The 26257-nt window shown below is 46.1% G+C and overlaps 1 long non-coding RNA gene across 6 annotated transcripts; it reads left to right on the forward strand.

Annotated features, from left to right (window-relative positions):
- The first annotated feature begins 200 nt into the window (after positions 1 to 200).
- LOC149123308 (uncharacterized) lies at positions 201 to 6521 on the forward strand. Of its 6 annotated transcripts, XR_016215731.1 has the most exons (5): positions 201 to 360; positions 1180 to 1371; positions 2053 to 2857; positions 2998 to 3352; positions 6398 to 6521. It is a non-coding gene; the product is annotated as an uncharacterized LOC149123308 (long non-coding RNA). The 6 variants fall into 6 exon arrangements; XR_016215726.1 differs by having other exon boundaries at positions 2053 to 3352; XR_016215729.1 differs by having other exon boundaries at positions 205 to 360; positions 2668 to 3352.
- The last annotated feature ends 19736 nt before the right edge of the window (positions 6522 to 26257 follow it).

The raw sequence follows: 26257 nt of genomic DNA on the forward strand, positions 1-26257 counted from the left end.
AAAGGAGGGAGGGAGGGAGGGAGGGGAGAGTTAGCACTAACACCTGATGGTGTGTGTGGAGGGAGGGAGGGAGGGGAGAGTTAGCACTAACACCTGATGGTGTGTGTGTGTGTGTGTGTGTGTAGGGAGGGAGGGAGGGAGGGATGGGAGAGTTAGCACTAACACCTGATGGGGTGTGTGTGTGTGTGTGTGGAGGGAGGGAGACAGGGAGGGAGGGAGAGGAGCGTTATATTAACCCCTGAGCACCATTCCTTCTTGCTGGCATGTTTTCTAATTCAAACCTCCTGTTCGTGATGCAGGACTACAGTACCAAGGTGTATCTTAAAGGGCTCCACTTTATGAATGAAGGAAGTAACGATGGTGGGTAACTTCATAAGATGGCGTGGCTGGGGGATGCTGGACCAGGATTTAGACCTGAGCGATGTGACTCCTGGGGCCACGCAGGAGTTACAAAGAGAAGAGAGGAAGTCCTTCAAGTTGGCTTGTGAACGGCTTTGTAGTATCCAGGTGTCAAAAAGGGACTGGGAGCTCCTGTTGCAGGTTGTGGGGCTTTCGGCCTGGGTGGGTCTTTGCCTGTCCTGTGTTTTGTGAACTGTAAATGCTGGAGGGGACATGGGGTCCATGGGTCACCCCTGTGTTTGTATGCACAGTTTTTCTGAATCCCAGGACTTGAGGTCGGCTAGTTTAGTACAGATTGCTTCTATTGTTAGACTGCATTTAGTCTTGTCCATAGGTCAATTAAAATGAAAGGCTGCCACAGCACGTTAACATTATCCTAGAACTAAGGATTCCGTTTCACGTCTTCCAATTACACTCAGGCCCGTGGGCTCTCTGCGGTTTCTCGGTTTCCATGTCATGGAAGATGGAAGGGAGATGAACGCTAACATTTCTCCAGTACGTACTCTTGGCCGGCACCAGGAGGGGTGCTCACCAGGCTTGAACTCATTTACAACAGACGCCCAAGGATTACATCCTCTGGTTTGGCAGATGCAAGCAATGGGGTTCACTAATCTAGTCAATGTAGCGCTGGAGCTGGGAGTTACCTGGGGGAGCCAGGTGAGGCTGCTTGATCAGAGTGTGCCTTCCAGTCAAGGCTGGAGCAGCGATGGGGACTGAGTGTGAGGCACCTTGGGTCCCCTCCTCTGGGAGACATGAAACCTGCCACCTTCTTCTCTACAGAGGACTGAGCAGGAAGCACAGGCACCCTCAGCTGCTGTTCCTGTGCCAGGAGCTTCAAGACCTGGTGTGCAGGGGAGGGGCCAGGCTCCCGGAGATGGAGAGAGCTGAGCCCCAAACTGGGAGCCAAGCAGAAGACAGGCTGAGCCGGCAGCAATGAGACGAGGTGCCATTATTAAAAAAAATATGTAACAGGTAAGATAACTTGAGCTGAGCCTGTGAAATTCCTTTTCTTGAGGGGGGTGGGAGCTGTGTTTGGGGTCTTCATTCTAGTCCTGGGCAGGTGCACACAATAGCTCCTGGGAGGAAAACCCTCTGAAGAGCACTGGTCTGCAGCTGAAGAAATGATGGCAGCTGGTTTTGCTAAAGATTAAGAGCCTTAAGGAACAGGGCAGAGCAGAGGAAAACTCTTGGTTTCCTCTTAGGGAATGATTGAAAATTTTCATAGAACTTGATTATGAAGATAATATTTAGTTTTAAACATTTATCTGAAAGGCAGGGTTAGAGTTCTCTCTCTCTCTCTCTCCCCCTCTAGGGTTCATTTAGGTTCATTCCCTAAATGGCCGCAACAGCAGGGGCTGGGCCAGGCCCAGCCAAAGCCAGGAGCTTCTCCCAGGTCTCCCACATGGGTGCAGGGGCCCAAGTATCTGGGCCATCTTCCACTGCTTTCCCAGGTGCGTTAGCAGGGAGCCAGATTGGAGGAGGAGCAGCTGGGACTTGAACCATCACCCATATGGGATGCCAGTGCTGCAAGTGGAAGCTTAACCTGCTATGCCACAGTGCTGGCCCTTGATATTGATACTTATTTTCCAAAGCACAGGGTTTAACAATGAATGAGCCAATTCCACCTTGTAAATATCTCTACATTTTGTCTAGGTTTCTCTTATTCAGAAGATTTTGAACAGGATCATCATCTCTCCTCTCCCCTCTCCAGCCCCGACTCTGGGCCGCAGGGGTGTTTGACATCCTCTGGACAGGTTTCTGGTCATTGCACTGGGATGGAGCTCAGGAAGGCGGTGGAACACCCTAAAATAAACAGGACTCCCCGCTGCACCAAAAATAACTTCCGGTTCTCCATTCAGCCGTGTCCACCTCGAGGACTCATTACCGAGGTCCTGGTTCAAATTGCCATCATCTCTCAACCTCACCTTTCAGCAGCCTTGCTGTACTTCTGGTGCAAACCTTCTGGCCAGAACAATCCTCTCTAAACACTCACCTGACCATTTGTCATTGCCCATAGTGTTAGTTTCCTGTTGCTGCCTTGACAAATGACCACGCACTTGGTGGATTTAAAGGGTACAAATTTATTATCTTCTGGGTCTGGAGGTTGGAAAGCCTAACGCCCACGTGCCAGCAGGGCTGCGTGGCTTCGGGAGGTTCCAGGAGAGACCGTTTCCTTGCCTTTTCCAGCTTCTAGGTTTACCTGGATCCTCCCCATCTTCAAAGGCGGCAGTGTCCCAATTTCAGATCTTGCGGTCTCTCTATCTCTAGACCCTTCTTTCAGCATCACAGCCATTTCTAAACTCGGACCTACAACTTCAGAGATGTGTTTGGCTCTCCTGCTGTCCCGCTCCCCATAAGAGGATCTGCATGATTCGGGCCCGCCTGGATAAGCCGAGCTAATCTCCCCAACGCAGATGCTTGATCGATCACCCCTGCAAAGCCCCGTTTGTCAGCTAAGGTACTGGATGCACAGCTCCTGCCTATTGGGGTGTGGCCGTCTTGGGGACAAGAGGCACTACTTTGTCCTCCATACTCAGCCTCTCTCCCTTTGAGAGCCTCCAAGTTCTTTGTGGATGAAGATTCCCTTCCTTCCCGCAGGTCCGGGTCCTCTCTCTCTGACTTCATTTTAATCTCTGCTCCCTCTTTTGAGGTTTGAGCTTCAGCCATGCTAGCCGTCTTCCACTCGCTCAAGTCTGCTGGCTCCCTCTGCCCATGGCTTTGAAGACCCAATGCACTTTCCCTGGGAGCCCCCTCCTCCTTTTCTTCCTGCGGTTCTCAGCTCGGACATCATTTCTCTGAGAAGACTTCCTTGCGCCCCCGGCCTCTGTCAGCACGTCGAGATCTAGCGCTCCTGCTACATCATAAGCAGCACAGTCTTCTCCCTCACAGCACTCACTACAGCCTCTAGGGAACACCTGGTCCTGATGCTGTTTTAGCTTCCCTAAAGACAGGGGTAAGCCTGCCTTGTTCTCTTCCTCCCTAGTGTTCACCCAGAGCCCTGGTCTCGGTGGGTGCTTGATAAACAACTGTAGAATACACACCAATAGAGAGTGAGGTTAATTTAGGTGGGGCAAACACTTGAAATAAGTATTGAAAGCAGTTGATGGAATTTGACCCCACGGTCTCCAGCTGTAATCATCTGCTTGTTCCCTGCATTTGACTTGTGTTGTCACAGGGGAGGGAAGGTGCCGCTTTGTTTCTCGGTATGTGCTTCCTTCTCATGTGCACAGGGATTGCCTGATGTCTGTCAAATGAAAGAATGGATCAGATGCTGTCTTTGCACTCCTAAGGAGCTCTGTCACCTGTTACTCTTGCCATTTGTGGTGGAATTCCTTGCTACAGTTGGCCACATACAGCCCATTCTTGACGAGTGGCCAAGGTTTTCTCTGCCGGGAGACCGTTCAGTACACCTAGGCTGCCCTAGCGAGCCTTCTTTGTTTCCATCTCTCCCAGCTCTTGTGAGCACCATCTCTGACTCCAACGCAGGGCTAGGCCCTCAAACCCAGAGAAGGCAGCCTTGATCAGGTGCAAGACGTTCCCCTTCTCCCTACAATCTCTTGAGGGTCATGGTCCAGAGCCCTGGTGAGCCAGTCAGTCTGGGACCGTGAAGGAAGTCTCTGCACAGTACAAAGCTTTTGAAGGACAACATCATTACAGTACCAGGGCATACAGTGTTTATGGTCTGAGACCCACCTCCCAATTTTCAGACATAGATAATGTAGGCATAAGCTATGTTCAAGTGACTGCCTTTCACCAACTATTTGATGGCTTAGTTACCAGTGAAATCTAGAAACATTAAGTCTGGCGGATTAGACTTTTATGTATTTGTTTTCAGTGGTGTGGGTTCAAATATGCAAGTCCTGACACTGGCTGCATTTTTCAGCTTTATGGCCAAGCACCGTTTTGCTGCAGACTGATGAATAGGAGGATTGGTATCTGTTGGTATGAGAGCAGGGCCGAGATTTTCTCTCTCTCTCCTCCAATTATTCCCAGAAAGACAAAAGTTTTAGGCAAAGATAAATGGAAATTATATAGGAACTCCAAATATATTACTCCCCAGGTCTCCTGTCGAGGTAAATCGGACATACTCACAACTACAGATAATGAGATAATTAAAAACGAGTAAATATAAGTGTGAGGTGTCTTCTACCATTAAGTCTAGGAAATGTTTCTGATTATGACACATGGACTCCGTACTTGGAAATGTCATATCAATTATAAAAGATACTTTTACAGATCTCTCCAAGAAATATTTATATAAAACTATATTTTGTACACTATGTAAAATGCTTGAAGTATAGATTTAATCAAAACTGTAAATAAGACTAAAGGTATGCAGTCAGTGTGAAATATGCAACCGTAAAAAATCCTAACAAAATTTTAAATCAATTTCACTCTGGATTATGTTGGCTTTGCTACTACTTGCATTTCCCTCAGCCCCAACCTCCTCTTCTCCCATTTCATCTTAATGCTCTCATTGGAGAGAGAAAATTTGCAGATACAAAATCATAGTTTTATGATTCTGTGTTTGTTGTGAAAGGGGTATAGACTTAGAATATTTATTTATACATTCTAAATGTCTTATTCTTTAAGTTTAAAAAAAGTATTTTCACTCTATCGGAAGGACAGGGTTGGGGGAGGAGAGGGAGAAAGAGAGCTGTAACTTCGATCCACTGGTTCAGGTGCCTGCTATAGCCAAGGTTGGGCCAGGTCAAAGCCAGGATCTAGAAACTCAACCTTGATCTCCTAGTTGGTGGCAGGGACTCAAGTGCTTGAACTGTCACCAGCTCCTCTCTGGGGTGCACATTAGTAGGAAGCTGGAATGAGGAGCAGACTTGGCACTTGAACCCAGGAATTCTATGCAATATATGTGTCCCAAGCAGTGTCATATCTGCTACACCAAACAGCTTCCCCTAATGACATTTTTAAAGCCTTCTCTGGCCCCACGAGGCCATGTGACTAACAGTACACACTCAGACTTTGGCGTTTGGACCTGGGTTGAATCCTGCCTCTGACCCTACCTCTGTGTCCTGGGCAAGTGATTCCATCTGTCCAGATTATAATCTGTAAAATGGAACTGATGGTACCTGCCGTGTGGGGCATGGTAAGAGTTAAAGGCAAGGATGCCGGCAGCTTGTGAAGCATCCTATGTGCTTGGCTATTGCGTTACAGCACTGCGTCTCCATCTGACCTCTTATTTCCTGGGGTAGCTGAGACGCTGACTCCTGTTTCAAATCACAGCTGGATGGGCATCAGTGTTGTGTGAGTGTCGTCCAGTGATCAGGGCTCCCAGGTGTCCCAGGGACTTAGTGGGTGTGGCCAGTTTCAGAGTCGGGAGGAGCTCCTTGTGGACGGCTTCATTGCTGGACTCTCCTCGAATCGGGGTGTTTCACACACCTTGCTTTCTGGAGGCCTTTGGTCAAATGCCCGATTCATGAAATCGTGCAACTCTGTTAGTCGGGATAGATGAAACACGAGAGGGGAACGGGAAATGGCAATTTTAGTTTTATAAAAACCCTGTGGTCGAGTGACCAGCTCATGCCAGTCTGCCCAGAACTGCCCTGGTGTTAGCACTGTACATTCCGTGCCACTCAGCACCATTCGATCCTGGGACAAGCAGAATGGTTGACCACTGGACACTGAGCGGTCAGCTGTTTCAATTCTGGGGTGGGCAGTCAGAGGAGGGGATTTGTGGTTGTATGTGGCTGGGTTTGGGAATGGAGAGAGACTGTAAATGGCAGAAGGTTGCTTTTTATGTTACGGGAATGTTCTAAAAGTAGGTGGTGGCAATGACAGAACTGTGTATACACAGTAAAATGCACCCCCTTGCAATCTTAGAGAAGGTAGGTCCTGTGCTGCGTAAGCTGTTTCAGTAAACCTGGACTAGGGTTCGGATGTGGTTTGTTCTCAGTGTGACAGTGTTGGGAGGTGATGGGAGTTTCATGTGAGTTGAGTGAGGGCCAGCCCCTCCCCTCACTCTGACTTCCTGTCTTGCAAGGTGATCTCGCCCTTCTGTGGGTGCTCCCACTCTCATAATGCCATCTGCTGTGAGGAGATGGATCCGGGGAGGCCCACACAAGGGCCGGCACTGCACTGTTTGCATTTTCAGCCTCCAAAACCGTGAGTGAAACCAACCTCTCTTTATGTGTTTCCTAGCTTCAAACATTTTGTTACTGTCATGGAAGACTAATGTAGGACGTTTGAAAATAGATTATGGGGTGATATTTTCATAATAAATCATTAGGCTTTGTCCATAAAATGTTCATATGCTCCAGAATTTGAAGTGAATTGCCCATCAATTTGGGATAGGTTTAAGAAGATTGCCAAAACTCAGATTTGATGGGGAGATGGGGAACCTGTTGGTCTCTGGCTTCACTGGTCGAAGGTGTGAATGAATACATTGATTAAATAGCAAAATTTGACAGAATGTAGTGAGACGCCAAATGTACACTGTTGGACTCAGCAACTTCTTTTCCAGAAATTTATCCCACACAAGTAGCTGTCAAGTGTGCAAAGCTGTGTGTGCAAGGGTGGTATGTAACAGGCACAGTGGCTTAAAGTTATGAACAAGCTTAATCTGTGCTAATAATGGTTCAGACGAGTTACAGCAAATCTGTACAATGAGATTCTCTACCATGACAGCATTGAGAGGGTAACACAAAACCACAGCCACGTCCAGGGAGACCAAGGCCCCAGTTTACCTGGGACTGTCCTATTTGGGCACTGGGAATTCACAAGTTTGGGGAAACTTCTCAGTCTGAGATGAATGAAAATGATTGGTCATCAGTGTACTTAAAACAGCTCACAGGATGTCGCTGAGATGTCAACAGGGGTTGTCTCAGGTGGGACTTCAGTTTACCTTTCTTTATGAGGGTTTTTATTAGGGTTTTATTTGTACCATTTTCATACTTTTATTAAATAAGTTCACATTTGAGAAAAGAACATATCTCCTGATAGATTAAGAAGGTAGGCATATTAAATACATGGTGAGAAAATGTTTTTCCTATTTTCATGTTGAATGTTTTTGATGTGAGTCGACTTGTTAATGTGGCGGGTGTTTCAGTGTATGGCTAAATAAGGAAGCATATCTGTACACATCTACAGAAGTGTGTGGATTTAGGAGAGGGATCTCTGCTTTGTTTTCTGTTGGAACAAATGAATCCAGCACAGTACTTAGCACACAAGACAAATATGTGATCATGAAATTATGAAAACAGTCAAAATGGAATGCAGTGTCAAAGCAGTGCCTCTAAAGTGCTTGGCTTAGTCAGCTGATTGTTGTCTTAGGTGATGGGCGCTGATCTGGCTGTGCTAACTTTCCTTCACAATGAATTGGCCACTAGTGATTGCATTGACTAATCTTCTCCTTAATGATTTGCATTTTTGCTTTCCTCCTTGTGATAACACAATGTGTGTCTGTTACATGAAAATCAGAAATTATTGCAAAACAAAATGAGTAAGCTCTCGAGGTAGCCACTGTTAAATGCCTGTTTCATCTTCTAACCTTTTTCTATACATACGGTAAAGGTGTGTGTGTGTGTGTGTGTGCCTGTTGATGAATATGTGTGTGAAATACTGAATAGAAATGGAATCCTTTCGTTCTGTGGACTGAGTCACTCAGCCATGTGCTGTTGCTGCCATCCATATCCATATGCATGCAGGTTTCACATCATTTTCAAGGGCTCTGTGGGCTGCTGCTGCATGGACAGACCACACTGCACAGGACTGGCTCGCTTGAGCAGTGCTGCTTTCTTGCTGAGCATTGTCCAGTTGGGAGTCATTTTCAAGGGTCTTTTACCTGGTCTTGTTAAATATATGCGACGTACCCAGTGGCGTGCCTGGCACCTAGCAGGTGTTCAATGAATGCGATTCCCTTTCTGACCTCCTCTATTTAGGGGCCAGCAATTTCAGGAGCTGAGAATTTTATAGTAAATAAAAGTTGTAGTTTTGGTGGTAGTTTTCTGTGTTGCAAAGGCTCCAAAGTGAACAGAATTTAATCAAAGTTTTCTGTATGTGGGATATTAAAATGCTTCATTTCTGTCAGCCAAATCAACAGCTACCCTTCTTGAGTCTTCCAAACTCTACTCAAAGCCTCTTCTTTCTTAATGAGCCCCCTTATTACTTGCCACAGCTTTCAAACTCTGCTCCGTTCCTGCTCTCTGCCGTCTGTTGTTCATGCCGCAGTGTCTGACTCTTGATTCTGATTGCGTTATCTTCTTCACAGCCTCCCATGGACTCAAGTCCTGATTAACTGCACCTCTGCCCTCCTCGCTCAGTTCTTGTCCTTCTCTCCTATTTGTATTCTCCTGTTGTGGGCTGCATGTCCCCAGCTGGTCTTATTCTGGGTTCTCCCTTCCACATGTGAGAATTCAAGTGTGTGGTGGAATGAGAAGGCCATGCCAAGATGGCCACTGGCAATGGAAACTGCCTGGCAACAGGCTGTGATTGGTTAGGGCATAGACCGCCCCTTGACCGGATTGGCTGCCTTGGCTATATAAGCTGCTGTACCAACTGAAATAAATGAGTCTGCAGGCTGCTCACCTCTGGCTTGCTTTCGCCTGGCTCCCAGGGTCTGTGTGGTGACACTGTGCCTCTTGCCCCCACCACGCTCCTCCTCTCAGAACGAATCCACCTCAACAAAAGTGGAGGCATAAAGGTGCACAGAAAAGCAGCACTTGCTCCAAGTGGAAGAGGAAAGTGCACGCTCGGGAAGTAAGTGCAGCAAGCTCATGAGGAAGAATGGATGAACAGAAAGCCAACACACAGACACACACAAGACCCCTCAACAAGTTTGGGAGGTCCCTTTGTACTATCAAGAGGCATTGGGGGTGCTGTCCTGGGTGGGTTTTACAGAATGTTCAAAAGGGGGTGGAGCTTTGAACAGAGCTGCCCATTTTCATGCCTTTTTTTTTAATATTGGAAGTGTCATGTGTTAGGTACATGATGGGAGTGGGGGGTGGTGGCCATAGTAATTGCATTATGAAGACGTCATGACACATCCTGCAGCCACATGGGATGTTTCCAGCATTCCCAACATTGTGGAACTTCCAGTTTCTGCATAAGGGGGTGGGGGTCTTGGTGGTGCACAGAAAGGGAGTTGTCACGTCGGCTGTGCTGGGTGGGTCGTGTCTAGAGTTACCACACGGCGGGTACACTATCCAGCCTCAGCCTGTACTGCTGCATGGGCTGGCTTGGATGGCCAAACCTCATCTTCTTTAACACTACCTACCTGTATGAAATCATACCTACCCCTTTTACTCCTTGTTGCTTACAACCTACAGTCCTAACTGCCTTCCTGCCCCTCGGGTGCACCACATTCTTCCTAGCCTCAGGTTCTTTGCATTTTTTGTTTCTTCTGCACAACACTTTACCTGGCTGAACTATTCTCACTCATTGTTCTCAGCACTTTATCTTGTACAGTGTGTGTTGCTAGGACAAAATACCAGAGACTGGAAGATTCTTAAAGAACAGAAATTTATTTCTCAAAGTTCTGGCAGGAAACAAGGCCCAGAAGATAATGTATCATGTCCTAAGTCATGGGGAGAAGCCATGCAGCCAGCTTGTTTGAGACCAGAGCTTCCCAGAGTGCCACACAGCCCCTAAAACAGACATCTATGGAGTGAATGCATGTACGAGCTGAAGGTGGAAACTAGAATACAAATATGTATGTGTATCTAGTAAACCAACATGTTAGGATGATGTGTGATAGCTTCCAGTATTTTTGTTTCTAGATGTAGTCAACAGGTGACATGTGCTAAAAATATGGCCTTAAGAATTTCATTCTAGACCTAATGAACAATATCTTATGCAGATGGTGCGTGTGAACATGTCATTTCAACCCTTGACGCAGGCCAGTTTTGGTGTACCCCAGGAGGGGAACACTGTGGTTGTGAGTTTAGTGTAGGAAGGCAATGGGACTTTGCAATAATTGAGGATATTGCATTGAGGTCTGTACTGGGGTTATGAGCTTTGAACCTTATCCGGAAAGGGAAATGTGCCTTTACTTGATGGGCGCTTAACAAGCTCTTAAACTGTTTTGTGCTGTGACTACCATTCCATGAATGGCCCTCAAGACTAACTGGCACTACCTGTTCTCTATCACCTTCACCAAAAATAAAATTAAAATATCATAGACCTCAAGTGATCTGTTTGCATTAGGAATAGAAACTCCCAGAATATGAGCTGTCTGAAGGTACAATCTGTGTTCATTTTATCCATGATTATTTCTCCCTCCATCTGCTCATCCCATAGCTAGCTTAGTACTAGCCAACAGTAGAATAGATGTTGCTTAATGAATTTAATTTTATCCAATATGAGGAAGGGAGCAACACAGTTTTGAGGAAGATGGCTTACATATTGATTCTTCTTGGATTTGGGCCTAATATCAGGGAAAAAAACAGTTTGTGGTTTTGTTCACCTTAGAATTTCTAAAAAAAAAAAAAAACCTTCTAGACTTCTCCTATGTGGGGCAAATGTAACTCCCTTGGTGGGGCTTCCTGCTGGAAGACAGTGGAGTGTGGCAACGTGTGTGGAAATTTACTTGTTTAGGCAGACCTGGGTTCAAATCCTGGCTTTACCACTTGCTTATTGAGCACCTCTGAGCAATTCCCTGCACCTCACTCAGCATTTATTTCCTTACATCTTCAGTGAGATGCGTGATCCCTGGCTTCCAGGGCTGTGGTGTGGACCCCAGGCTGCAGAAATACAGATGTGGCTCTCAGAAGCGCCTGCCAGGGACTGGACCTTAACTGCTACATTATCTTTGTCATTTTTCTTACATTCCATTCATCTATGCAACTAAGCACTTATGTGAAAATATCCAAATCTTCATCCTCTATGTGTATCTCATACATGCACAAATCATACGTGTGTGATTTGTAAGAATAAATGTTTTACTTTTGTAGATTTCTTCATTTTTAATCATAGCTTGACTTAATCTGGATTAAAAACAAGGTATATAAAAAAAAAAACCATTTTGACAGGCAGAGTGGACAGTGAGAGAAAGGTCTTCCTTTTCCATTGGTTCACCCCCGCAATGGCCGCTGCGGCTGACAACCGGCGCACTGCGCTGATCTGGAGCCAGGAGCCAGGTGCTTCTCCTGGTCTCCCATGGGGTGCAGGGCCCAAGCACTTGGGCCATCCTCCACTGCACTCCCTGGCCACAGCAGAGAGCTGGCCTGGAAGAGGGGCAACCGGGACAGAATCCAGCACCCCAACTGGGACTAGAACCCAGGGTGCCGGCGCCACAGGCGGAGGATCAGTCTATTGAGCCATGGCACTGGCCAAATGGTTGTTTTTATAATATCCTGAGTCTGAGATGCTACTAGTTTTCACACAAATATACATTAAATATTACTCCAGTGCCTAGGAAATCTAAAAAAGGCTCTGTGATGATATAAATACTCTTCATTTAACTGCTATTTTGGCAGAGAGGAATCATAGAGCTCAATTACAGAATTGGGACCCTAGATGCTGAAATTACACGTTTGGTTTCTGTCACTCAAGGGTAAAATAATCAACTGTTGTACGCTTCCCCATGGTTCTCAAGCGTTCTATTGTCTTCCCAGTTCTAGTGCTCTGAGTTGATATCTGTGAATAGTCAATCTTGTCTCAGAGCCCATGTTTCTAGACAGGTCTGTTATTATTTCTCGTTTTGTTTGTACCGTGTTTCAAATATAAGCAAGAGACACAGGATAAAGAACACCAATGATTTTATTCATTTGCCCTCCTCTACATCATCGTTCCTTCCGTCCACCCCGCAATATTCATTGTGCCCCAACTATTGAATTCTTTGACTCATTCAATCCATGTCCATTAAGTGCCTCCATGTGGTAAAAGTGTCACACACGCCAAATCCTGGTGATATAATGGCAAGAAAAGACAGTCAGAGCTTGGAATCCAGCAGGCTAGAAACATTAACACAGATCATCATATAGGAGTGTGCTTATATTAATGTCTGTAATGTCAAACTTGATACATGTGGTGAAAGAGTCTATGGAGTGAAGAGTTTATAATCATAAAGGGAAGGTACTTTAATCAATGGCATTATGAGAATTTTTTCCAGGGGAATGAAGCCTGTGCTGAAGCCCAAAGTAGAAGTCTGACTTAACCAGGAATAAAGTGGGGGCAGGAGGAACAGGAAGGAGGCAGCATATACTGTCCTGTGATGGGCACCACAGTGGGTGGGCGGGATTAGAAGTCTCAGCTGTGACTGCAGCAGAGCAAGAAGACAAGGATGGCAGACAAGTGGGCAAACCAGACCCTGAAGAGGCCACTCGAAGGAGTCTGGGTATAATCCTTAGCACACACACAAACATGTACCGGAGGATTTTCAGTAGAGATGGCTGTCAGCAGAGGCAAGGGCAGGAGCAGAGGGGATGGGGATGATTCATTCAGCAGCCCGAGTGAGGCATTCTGGGGGCTTGAGCTGAATGTTGGGTTTAAACCACAGGGACTGATAGAGAAGCATTTTATTCCAGCCTCCTGGAAGGCAGGTAGGGACAGAATCTGCAGGCAGATGAACTGGCAGGTGACCACGTGAGATGGGATAACCACAAGAGGAATGGCAGACGTCTGAAACTGGGGCTGAAGCAGACTGGAGCATCCTGTTGGGGTTGAGACTTGGCATGGGCTGTGAAAGAAGAGGAAGGAGGAATGCAGGGGGCATTTCAGATTGGTGAGAGTAGGTGACTAAAGCCACAGGCAATTTGCATACTTTGTGTTGAGGAAGCATAGCATAGGAAAAAGAAGAGAATGTTGAATGTAATAGTATGCAGCAGCTATGATAATCCTTCCAGGCAAAGCAATTAGTCATGACTGTTGCTTTCATGGCCTAAACCCAGCTCAAACTGGCTCAATGCAATAAGTAAATCAATTGATTCATGTAAATTCATGAAAAATTACACATGTAAGGGCTTAAGGTAGAGCTGGATACAGATGCTCAAAGAATGGTGCCATGGCTTTCTCTCTCTAATCCCTTGACTCTGCTTTTTGTCATGCAAGATTCATTCCCAGGGAAGTTCCTCCTTCCCGGTAGCAAGAGGATGCCAAAGGCTCAAGTGTTACCTCCCACAGGCTAGACAGCCTGTTGTCAGAGCCTCCAGCTACCAATAGTTTCAAGCTCTCTGTCTTAAAGGGCTACTTGAGTTCTCTTGTCCAATCACGGAGATTGAATGCTCTGATCAACCCCACTGGGATCATATGCCTTTCCCTGGAGTTAAGGATGGGACGAGAGAGGGTCATTTCTCCAGGAAAGTAGAATGCTGGTACAAGAAGAGACAATGCACACTGGGAGTGTGAGTTAACAAAGCAACAAATAATACAGATGTCTTTTATACCACATGACGTTGGATGGGTTATGTGGCAAATCTGGAGGGATGCTTCCTTTTAGGAGGTTCCTTTCTGATTCAAGAAGTGATTGATGATGATAGCTGAGGGTACACACTAATTCATAAATGCCCCTAGAAGAGTTGGTTTTTATGGACTAACCATGTTTGTGTTGTATCCATGCGATTAGTGGTATTTCTTAGAAACTAGAGAATCTTCAAATGTCTGATTCTTCCTAAGACTGAGTTCGAGCATCTTGCTCGGGCGCGTGGCCTCTAAGCTGACGCTGGTTTGTTCATCTGGAGTTCTATAACATGGCATGATGGTTGTCATAAAACTGGGAATGGAGTCAGAGCTGGACGGCGAAATGGAACTTCAGTCGTTCTCCATCTTCTAGTAGAAGGGGATTGACACGGGATTTTGGTCATAGTTCAAGTAACACACGTCCTTGACAATGATTCAATAGGGTTATCTAATTTAGAGCCTTTATTCTCTCATAAATCATTTTTTCATGTTCTTCTCAAAATTCTTTCATCTTAGATTTTTTTTAAAAGGTTAATTTTATGCTCTTTTTTGCTTTACCTTGATTAAGCTTTGCAAAGCCTTTCTGAGGAACTTACTCTGACAATTAATTTTAAGGCATTCTTCCTTGGTTCATAATAGGTTTTGTTATTATATAATTAAAAACAAAATTAAAGTCTACCTGCCCCCTCACTTTTGTGAAGCCTATAATCCAGGCCCAGCAATGACTGGGGCATCACAGTTGGTGCAGAACATGGAGACTTCCTTATCTCTTGTAACTAAATTAAAACTCTAATAAGAGGAAACAAAGTAAATATTAAATCATTTCTGAGAGATGATGAGATTTTTATCAAATGAATTCTTCCCACCATTCAACATTCTTTATAGTGTTTTCTTGGGTTCTAGGCAAAATGGGTATCAAGACCAAGTGCCTAGCACAATGCTTCCCATACGTACATGGCTTGCAGTCCGTACTAAAGTACAATGGTGCACATCCTTGGTGAGGGAGAGGGACATACAGACGTCACTTCTAAAAGTTTGTGGAAAACAGCAGTAAAAGATAAGTTTATTTTGGTACAATTTTTGAAATTCGGTTTTTTCATAATACACATCTTCCGTGAACTTTTTGAAGATCTTGCAGGAAGGAACCACAAAGCACACAGCCTGTTTGTCTGCACCAGCTTCAAGTTTCAGGGATTGTAGAAGGCAGGATTCTGAAGATGGATGCTCCAAGTGTGCCATATTTAGGTTCTTTAATCAAACACCTCATTTAATCCAGGTCCTGCTATAAAGAGATTTTGCAAATGTAAAGTCCTGCCCAATTGACTTCAAGCTAATGGAGTTACTTAAATGAGTCTGACCAATCAGGTGAGCCCTTCCAAATGAAGAGTTTTCACTCACTGGTCGCTGAACAGGAAGCCAGAGGTATTCAAGCCTCTTCAAGATGGTTTCAAATGTACTATGGCAATGCAGGTGTAAAGACGGAGGGAGCCACCTGCAAAGACCAGTGAGCGCTTCCTGCTAACAGCCAGCAAAGAAGTAAGACCTCAGTCCGTAAGCTGCAAAGAACTTCTTTCTACCAATGACTTGAAAGGAGATTCTTCCCTAGAGTCTCCAGGAAAGAACAGCCTGGAAGAGAACTTGACTTCCGACTGGTGAGATCCTGAGCAGAGAATGAGGAAGCCTCCCAGACTCTCGCTGCTTTCAGAATGTCAAAACTAAGATAATAAATGGGGACTGGTGGTGGTGGCTAAGTTTGTGGTAATTTGTTACCCAGGAGAGAAAACTAATTCAGAAATTTAAAAGTCTGATACATAAGGTCATGTAGAAATAATTGGACACCAGGGCTTGGGCAAAGATCTCTCATACTTCAAGGTCAGCTGCTCAGAATGGTGGCAATAGGACTGAGCTGCTAATGGGATACATGCAACCAGAATGCAAATGATATTGTGTATCTCTGAAGTATCTGATTATTTTGCCACTTCCATATCTAATGTGCAGGACAACTGGCAAAGCAAAATGGAAAACTGGAGCAATTTATCACTCTTCACGAGCAATCAGAACCATCTCTCTAAACACATACGCAATATACAGTTAATCATGTTTCATCTCTTATGGAACTCTTGAATGGCTTCCCCCCACTTTTTTTTTTAAGGATAAACACTAATATCTTAAATGTGACCAACAAGGCTCTACATGAGCTGGTTCACAGCTATTACTCATAGTAGGCAAGGACAAAGAGATTAAAAAACTTGTACTTGAACCACAATGAAAGTTTATTTCTCACTCACACGATAGCCCCAACAGACACTAGTAGTTGTTGGCAGGTACTTTTCCTGGTGGTTCCTGTTTCATCCTTCAGCTCTTCCTTCCTGGGGCTTTACCATCATCTTTGTCCTGCAGGCAGGACGTGAGTGGAGAACTTCCCTGTTAGAGCCCCGTGAGCCTTCCTTCCTTCACATCCCGTCGGCTGGAACTCTGTCACGTGGCAATGCCTAACTGCGAGGGAAGCCAGGGTATGCAGCCTGGCTGTGCGCCTTCAGGACAGGAGTGCACGAGCTCTGGTGGGCAGTTGTCTGCCTTCTCACTCGTTTCCTCTGTGTGCTGCAGCTATGCTGTCCTGTGTTGGTCCTTAACGGCTCCACGCTTATTTTGCCAGAGTCCTTGCATTGAGTCCCACTGGACTTGTAAACAGAAGTCACTCCCCTAATCTAGTTCATTCTCACTCTCAGTGGCTCTCAGCTTGTGCATCAGGGAAGAATTCCCCGATCATTTTCCCCATAAACTCCCTTATGTGTTCTCGCAGAGCCTTGTTCGTTTTCCCTGTTAAAAAGAATTCCTGCATTTGTATGTTTCATTACTGTCTGAATCGCCTGTGAGACCGTAAGTTCTCATTCAGTAGTGACTGTCTTGTTCATATTGAATCCTGAGTACCTGGCACAGTTCCTATAGCCATTCAATAAATATTTGCCAAATAAAAAATATATATGGCATTAAAATCACATCAACGGATCAAGCAATGACTCATTGATCACATTCTTATCCTGAGACTGCTTTATAAATTAAGTCATTGAGTTATTCAGGAGATAAGTGAGAAGTAGAGTTGTGAATCTTCCTATCAACCCATGCTCCTATTTCTCTTTGTAGATCTGTCATTTTGTTTCATTCTTTTCCTATTGATTCATCAAACGTACTAAGTGTACATCAGCAATTATACTGGGTCCTGACTACATTCAAATAAATAAGCCATAATTTCTATCCTCAAATTTCTGGATAGCAAAGGAAATTGACACATATTCAACATATTAGGCATTGGAATAGTTCTTGTTGTAATAGATACAAGAATGAAAGGTGATGTGACTGCTCGCTCAGACTTACCCCTAGAAACGTGCCAGGGGATTCCAAATCCCAACAAGGCGGCAGGTACCAATGCCATCGTACTAGTTAACGTGATCAGTTTAAGGTTACAATTGATCATGATAGGATTAAGTGTCAAAGGGATCACATAAGCATGACTAGTGTCTGCTAATACTAACTGATAGAATTAAAGGAGAGGCCGGTGCCACGGCTCACTAGGCTAATCCTCCACCTGCGGCGCCCGCACACCGGGTTCTAGTCCTGGTTGGGGCGCCGGATTCTGTTGCATTTGCTCCTCTTCCAGTCCAGCTCTCTGCTGTGGCCCAGGAGTGCAGTGGAGGATGGCCCAAGTCCTTGGGCCCTGCACCCGCATGGGAGATCAGGAGAAGCACCTGACTCCGGATCAGCGCGGTGCAGCCATTGGGGGGTGAACCAACTGAAAAGGAAGACCTTTCTCTCTCTCTCTCACTGTCTAACTCTACCTGTCAAAAAAAAAAAAAAAATTAAAAAGGAGAGAATGATCCAACATGGGAAGCACGGTACACAGCAGATTCATAGAATGGCAAATGTCCTAAACAGTGTTCAGGCCTCAGAATCAACCCTTAAGGCATTTGGATCCAGCTAACAAGCCCATGCGAGTTTCTCAGGCATGGAAAGCCAAGACACTGTGGCAAAAAAAAATGACCTACATGACAGATCTGTGAGTGAGATCCCAGTGGAAAGAATGGGCCATCAAAGAAGGAGGTACCTTTCTCTGAAGGGAGGAGAGAACTTCCACTTTGATTGTGGCCTTGTCTAAATAAGGTCGGAGTTGGCGAACTCAAGAGGCTTCCATAGCCTTGGCAGCTCATGACAAGAGCCTCGGGTGATTACTGACGTCATAAGTAAGAGTGTCAATTGCCGGGGCCTGTTCTGTGGTGCAGCGGGTTAACGCCCTGGCCTGCGGTGCTGGCATCCCATATGGGTGCTGGTTCTAGTCCTGGCTGCTCCTCTTCCAATCCAGCTCTCTGCTGTGGCCTGGGATAGCAGTAGAAGATGGCCCAAGTGCTTGGGCCCCTGCACCCATGTTTGAGACCTGGAAGAAGCTCCTGGCTTCTGATTGGCACAGCTCCGGCCGTTGTGGCCAATTGGGGAGTGACCCATCGGATGGAAGACTTCTCTCTCTCTGCCTCTCCTCTCTGTGTGTAATTCTGACTTTCAAATAAACAAATTAATCTTTTAAAAAAAGTGTCAATTGTTAAATCAATAACGGGAGTCACTGTGCACCTACTCTCCATGTAGGATCTCTGACCTTAATGTGTTGTACTATGTGAATTAACAGTAAAACTACTACTCAAACAATACTTTATGCTTTGTGTGTCTGTGTGGGTGCAAACTGCTGAAATCTTTACTTAGTATATACCAAGTTGATCTTCTGTATATAAAGATAATTGAAAATGAATCTTGATGAAGAATGGGATGAGAGAGGGAGTAGGAGATGAGATGGTTAAGGGTGGGAGGGAGGTTATGGGGGGGAAAAGCCGCTATAATCCAAAAGTTGTACTTTGGAAATTCATAGGTATTAAATAAAAGTTGAAAAAGTGATATTATGAGACTGGTAGAAAAATGAATGTGTGTATAGAAACAATACTCCATTTGGTCTTTGTCAGCAAGTTTCAAGTGTGGGGGATAAACAGAGATGTTAATTATTTCATGTTGTCCAAGAGCTTTCTGTTCTGAGTGTTTTAGATGCTGTCTCTCTTCCTCCTCCAGCAAGTCCAGGGCCAGGTGGGCCAAGTCTCCTGATCCGGCTGCCGGTGACCACGAGGAAGCTCCGTAAGGGGCTGCGTCATGAGGCTTTTAGGGAGCGTCATCTCTGAGGTGGGCTAGAGTGTCTGGGCTGCCAGGAGACTTCAGGTTGTTGATTTTTTTTTTTTTTTTTGATAGACTGATCCACACGGGTTCCAACAGTCTAGTAATTAGCGTGGCCTTCCCAGCCAGGATTCCAGCCAGCCACCCTCAACTCCAGATTGTATTGTCTGCTGAATCATGCTTCCTCATTCTGTACATTTTATTTTATTTATTTTATTTATTTTTTGACAGGCAGAGTGGACAGTGAGAGAGAGAGACAGAGAGAAAGGTCTTCCTTTGCCGTTGGTTCACCCTCCAATGGCCGCCGCAGCTGGTGTGCTGCCGCCAGTGCACCGCTCTGATCCAATGGCAGGAGCCAGGTGCTTCTCCTGGTCTCCCATGGGGTGCAGGGCCCAAGCACTTGGGCCATCCTCCACTGCACTCCTGGGCCACAGCAGAGAGCTGGCCTGGAAGAGGGGCAACCGGGACAGAATCTGGCACCCCGACCGGGACCAGAACCCGGTGTGCCAGCGCCGCAAGGTGGAGGATTAGCCTAGTGAGCCGTGGTGCCGGCTCATTCTGTACATTTTATATAGAGAACTATATACACACATGGTTAAAAGAATAAAAAAAATAAAAGGGGTAGTGAATTTTCTCCATTTTCCCAGAATACTAGTCTCTTAATGTCTCCAACAGGGGCAATGACAACGTCTGTATCACTTACAAAGCACTGCAGAAAACCTATACAACATGAAATACAAACAGGAATGTGCTGTTCTCCTGCATCTGCTACTTTTCTTTTAATGAATCTTAAAAGTTTCCCGTATCATAACATTCATGTTATCTCATTCTTCTTCACAGATACACAGCATAACCCTGTAGGAACCATTTATTTGTGTGTGTGTATTACAATTACATTCTGTGATGTGCTTATGCATAGAAGTGTACAAATAATCTATGTACTCTATCCCTAAACAAATATGGATGATTTATCTGTCAATGGTTAAAGCATGGGTGGGAAACCTATAACCCAAGGATCAAATCTGACCCCCGCATCTGCTTTTGTGAATATAATTTACTGGAACACATACACTCATTTGTTTAACAGCAGAAATGCATACTTGAGATAGATACAAGATGTTAGTATCAATTTTAGAGTTCGCTATCTGGCTTCACATAGCAGAAGTCTCTTGGGCTCCGTGAGTGTCTGAGGGCGGATAGCCCAGAAGCAGAGCCTGAAATAAAGGTTCTTCTGAAGGTGATGTATGGAGGGAGTGCTCCCAGGAGAATGGACTCAAACCAAACAAGTGTTGATCTGTATATGTACTCATATGCGTGTGCGTGCGTGCGCATATTTGCATAGCCATTTAGTTTGAGAGCTAGGAAGGGTGACTGCAAAGCCAGGTGCAGTCATCACATCCCTTGATGTGGACCGTGCCCATTTCCTCCACTGAGGGGGGACTGACTTTGGCAACAGCCCCTAGTCTGCAGGTGGGAAGTGAGTGCATGTTTGGTGCATCGGCGTCCAGGTTCTGTGATCCCTGGGAGGTCAGAGTGAGGGCACGTTTGGTGCATCGGCGTCCAGGTTCTGTGATCCCTGGGAGGTCAGAGTGAGGGCACGTTTGGTGCATCGGCGTCCAGGTTCTGTGATCCCTGGGAGGTCAGAGTGAGGGCACGTTTGGTGCATCGGCGTCCAGGTTCTGTGATCCCTGGGAGGTCAGAGTGAGGGCACGTTTGGTGCATCGGCGTCCAGGTTCTGTGATCCCTGGGAGGTCAGAGTGAGTGCACGTTTGGTGCATCGGCGTCCAGGTTCTGTGATCCCTGGGAGGTCAGAGTGAGGGCACGTTTGGTGCATCGGCGTCCAGGTTCTGTGATCCCTGGGAGGTCAGAGTGAGTGCACGTTTGGTGCATCGGCGTCCAGGTTCTGTGATCCCTGGGAGGTCAGAGTGAGGGCACGTTTGGTGCATCGGCGTCCAGGTTCTGTGATCCCTGGGAGGTCAGAGTGAGGGCACGTTTGGTGCATCGGCGTCCAGGTTCTGTGATCCCTGGGAGGTCAGAGGATAGAGATGACGTCGATCGAATAGCAAAGGTCTCTGTGACTGATGTGTCTTTTATTTTTTAAGATTTTTTTATTTATTTGACAGGTAGAGTTATAGACAATGAGAGAGACAGAGAAAGGTCTTCCTTCTGTTGGTTCACCCCCCCTCCCCCCCCCAATGGCTGCTACAGCCGGAGCTGCACCGATCCGAAGCCAAGAGCCAGGTGCTTCTCCTGGTCTCCCATGCGGGTGCAGGGCTCAAGCATTTGGGCCATCTCCACTGCACTCCCGGGCCACAGCAGAGAGCTGGCCTGGAAGAGGGGCAACCAGGACAGAATCCAGCGCCCATATGGGATGCTGGCACCACAGGCTGAGGATTAACCAAGGAGCCATGGCGCGAGGCCCTGAAGTGTCTTTTTCAACTTTAGAAGTCATATTTACTACCCTCTTCTCTTTCATCCCCACTCTACTATGCGAACCTAAAACTTGCTGAGCGTATTTGTGGTGTCCCCTTGGTAAGGTTACTTACGAGTACCTGTAAACCTCAGTGTTCTCAGCTGGGGTTTGGGAATAATGATATGCCCCCATGTAGAACTGCTGTGGATTTAAGTGAGACGATGCCTATAAAGTACTTATCATGACGCTTAACATAGTAAGACACCAACCAATCATTGTACATTTCTCACATGTGTGTCTCTATCCCCCTAATTGCTTAGGGATAGCTTTATCCTTTATCTTTTCTCTGTTTGAGAATTAAGGGAGACCACTGGGTTTACATGGGAAAAAATAACCGAAACTTCAAAAATCAAACATAAGGGGCTGGTGTTGTGGCACAGTGGATTAAGCCATTGTCTGCTATGCTGGCGTCCCATATGAGTGCCCATCTGAGTCCTGGCTGCTCTACTTCCAATCCAGCTCCCTTCTAATGCACGAGGTGAGGGGGCAGAAGATAGCCTAAGTACTTCTTGGTCCACTAGGGAGACGGAGTGTTTAGGCTCCTTGGGTGCAGCCTGGCCCCAGCCCTGGCTGTTTCAGCCTTTTGGGGATTGAACCAGCAGATGGAAGATCTCTTCTGTCTCCCCCTCTCTCTGTAACTCTGGCTTTGAAATAAATGAACATTTTAAGAAAATCAAACATGAGGAAGATAAAGGTCTGCAATGACTCCGTGTCTCCATGTTGTGCTGGAAGCCCATGCTGGTTTTGGTGAAGTGGTTTCCCCTGTAAATGAGCGGTGTGGACCGGTCAGCTGGGCCTCCAGCCGTTCTTGCCCTTTGGCTACGTGAAAGATGATTACTGATTGAGAAATCACACACAAGTGGCCAATGAAAAATCCCTCCCAGTGCTTGGCCAGCCAGTTACTGATCAACAAACAAACAAAGCCTTCAGCTAAGCAACATTTAAAATGCTTTCTTCTTTAATGTATCTGCCCGTTTGCAGTGGGAAATTGGGTCATCTTTTCTGCCTTCCTCCTCCTAGAGGACCCCTTTAAGTCAGGTGGCAGTGCCCTCAGGAGAAGGAGCTGTTTGTGGGAACAAATGCCCCTGGCACCCGAGTCCAACCTCTGCTAATAAGCAATTCCATCTCTGATGTTGAAGCACATACTTTTTCAAGATTGTTAATTGTGTCTGCTCTCCTCGGGGAGATGCCAATGAACAGGATCCTCCTGCTGCTTCTCGGGGAAGAGGAAACCCGAAGGGGAGCTTAGAATGAGAGAAACCCCTCTGGGTTTCGGGTAAGTGAAGTGTGTTCCCCATGAGTGCCTTAGGTACCTCTTGGCAGTTGCATTTTTTGGGAGACCCCGGAGTGCACCTGCGCCACACACAAGGGCTTCACATAGAGCTGGTGGCCTTGACTCGAATTACAATTGTGCATCGGCTCCGTGCCTGGTTTTGAAACCTCCTAGCAGACCTTTTGATGTGTGTGCATTTTCTCAGCTTGGAGATTTTGCTGGCAAACTGCACAGCTGGCAGTAGGCACAGTGCCGGCCCTCTGCAGAGCTGGCAGGGAATAGGGTAATGTACTCAGCACCCACAGAGCCCAAAGTCACTTGAAAGAGACGACGATGGGCTCCAGATGAAGTTGGAGAGAAGATAAAAGGGACCTAGGGCCTCAGACTTGGCCACGTTGCTTGGGTTCAGTTGAGGGTCCCAAGAAACATTGAATCAGTTTTCAGTCTTAGAGATGACGATAGCCTTCCAATCCATATGGAGAAAGAATGAGGAGCTATGGGGAAGGGGGGAAGGGTCACAAAGAATGGAGGACCAGGGGAGAAATGTGTGGTTAAAGACTCCAGCGTAGTTCCCAGCCGCCGCCTCACCACAGAATTCCCTCAGAGCCCATTAGAGTATTTCTGTTGGTTGCAGGGACAATGTTTGCAAGACATCTCCAACTGTTAGCCAATCAACAATTGTTTCTAACAACCTGACATTGAGATTCTCTGTTTTGCAAGCATTGTATTTTCAGGCAGTTAGGTCCCAGTTGTCCCCCTAACCCCTGTCTCCTGGACATGAGGCTAATTTCTCCACTATGGTGTCTCTTGCTTGTCACTACCCATCACTTCCATTTAGCTTTCTGATCACCTCAATACCTGAATGTTTTTCAAAATAGAAAGTTGCATTTCTGGCAGTGCCATGGCTCACTTGGCTAATCCTCTGCCTGCAGCGCCAGCATCCCAGGTTCTAGTCCTGGTTGGGGCACCGGATTCTGTCCCAGTTGCTCTTCTAGTCCAGCTCTCTGCTGTGGCCCGAGAGGGCAGTGGAGGATGGCCCAAGTGCTTGGGCCCTGCACCCACATGGGAGACCAGGAGAAGCACCTGGCTCCTGGCTTCGGATCAGCACAGCACGCCGGTCGTAGTGGCCATCTGGGGAGTAAACCAACGGAAGGAAGACCTCTCTCTCACTGTCTAACTCTGCCTGCCAAAAAGTTGCATTTCCCTCTTAATTCTTTGTGTTCAGTGTGGGGTTCGTTATAATCACTCATTTGTACAATAACAGTAGGTGACACTTATTAGTGTGTATTATCTGTCATGCACTGTGCTAAGTACTTTATGTAGATTGTCTAAGTCATCCTCAAAACAATCCTAGGAGACAAATGTTGTAAATTACTTACTTTGAAATAATTTCAGACCTAGGAAAAGGTTACAAAAATAGTCCATAAGAATTACCATATACGCTTCACCCAGTCCCTGCAATGCCTGTGTTTTGTAAAATTATGAAAACAATGTAATACTACTGTCTATCTGTAAATCTTATTCAGTGTTTTATAGCTTATCTTACTGATGTCCTTCCCTGATCCAGCATCCACTTTGGGGTCCTGAACACACATCTCCTCCTTAGGTCCTTTGAATTTGGAATGGTTCCTCTTAGGCCCCTTCAATCTAGAATTGTTCTTTTTCAGGACTGCAACAGTTTTCCAGGAACACTGTAACAATTTGCCATAAATCTGGTAAACTAGGACCTTAGGGGTTTATTGACTCACAGTTGTGAAGGCGAGAAGCCCCTAATTACGGTGATGTGGGTGCTGATCCCTGCGGAGGCTGAGGGAGAATCCACTTCCGGCCTCTCCCAGCCCTGGTGCCTGCTGGCAGCCCTGGTCTGGAGCTTTACCACGCCATCCTCTACTGCCAGCTTTGCCCGAGTTTCCTCTCTCAAGGTCTCTTCTCCATTGTTATGTTTTGTAAAGACACACGTGACTGGATTTAGTGCCCACCCTAATCGAGAAGGGTCTTGTCTTGAGATCGTTACCTTGATGATAATTGGAAAGACTCTTACTGCAGATGAGGTTACATTTTGAGATTCTGGGTGGGCGTATCTTCTAGAGGCTACAGTTCAGCCCACTGACAGTCTTTTGGCTTTTTTGGTTTGTTTTTTTGACAGGCAGAGTAGACAGAGAGAGAGAAAGGTCTTCCTTGTCGGTTGGTTCACCCCCCAGTGGCTGTTGCGGCTGGCGCACCACACTGATCCAAAGCCAGGAGCCAGGTGCTTCTCTTGGTCTCCCATGGGGTGCAGGGCCCAAGCACTTGGGCCATCCTCCACTGCACTCCTGGGCCACAGCAGAGAGCTGGCCTGGAAGAGGAGCAACCGGGACAGAATCCAGTGCCCCGACCAGGACTAGAACCCGGTGTGCCGGCGCCGCAAGGTGGAGGATTAGCCTAGTGAGCCATTGCACTGGCCATCTTTTGGCTTCTGAAGGACACCAAGTGGCTATTTGCAGAACATACCTCCAGTTAGGATGTTTTGATGTTTCCTCATCATGAGATTCAGGCTATGCATTTTTGGGAAAATACACAGAAGTCATCTTGTGTCTTGCATCCTTTTGAAGTACATTGTGTCAATTTCTTCCATTACTGTTGATGTTACTTTGATTAACTGGTTAAGGGGGTGTGCTATAGGCTTCTCTAGTGTAGTTGTCAATTTTCCTTTGCAATTAATAAACCACTTGTGGTAAGATACTTGGAGATTTTGTAAGCATCCTGTTCTTTATCACTCTGCCTGATAATTTTTATCATCTTTATTAACATAATACACATGACCTAAAATTCACCCTTGGAGATGTCCAGTCCGTTGGTTTTTATTCACAACATTGTGCAGCCACCATCACTGTCTACCTGCTGAGCGTTTTCATCACCCTCCAAAGAAAACCTACCCATTAGCTGTCATCTGTTCCTCCTCTCTCAGCTCCTCAAGGCTGCGGGCTTACTTTCAGTCTCTCTCGGTTGCCTGTTTGATTGCCCACTGTGCTTAGCATCCATTGATAAATCTTACCTGAAATGACTGTTACTGTGGTGTTTGCCGAATGGTGATATTTGAGACCATGCACTTTGGAGGACCAGAGTTATGGTGATACATCCAAAGAGATGAACTCTATTTACTGTTGCATGACACCAATGCCCAGGACAGTCCTGTTGCCCATCGACATTTATCATTTGTCCCAGACAAAAACATCCTGTTTGGATGATAAATTATGTGGCCACTCAGGTTATTTTTCACTTGGGTTGTTGATCATGTTGAATGGAGTAAATCTACTTCTGTGGCTCTACATGGATCTTGCAGTAGATTTGTAGGGGACTTATTTCCTTTATTCTCCTCTGATTTGAAAATAAATTATTGTTCCCCTGAATGTGTTCTCTGATACGATCAGTAAGAACAGTGCTCTTTGGTTCTCCATGTGATCTTTTTTAGATTTGTGCATGACATTGTAGTGTACCTCTTCTGTCTCCACTTTCAGCAAACTGTACCTGAGTCTCTGTTGCATCAGATGACCTGCTCACTTTGTCTCTATATCACA

This window comes from Oryctolagus cuniculus, chromosome 11 (genome assembly GCF_051225735.1).
Source record: "Oryctolagus cuniculus isolate XC-2025 breed Fujian yellow rabbit chromosome 11, ASM5122573v1, whole genome shotgun sequence".
Taxonomy (NCBI): Eukaryota; Metazoa; Chordata; class Mammalia; order Lagomorpha; family Leporidae; genus Oryctolagus; species Oryctolagus cuniculus.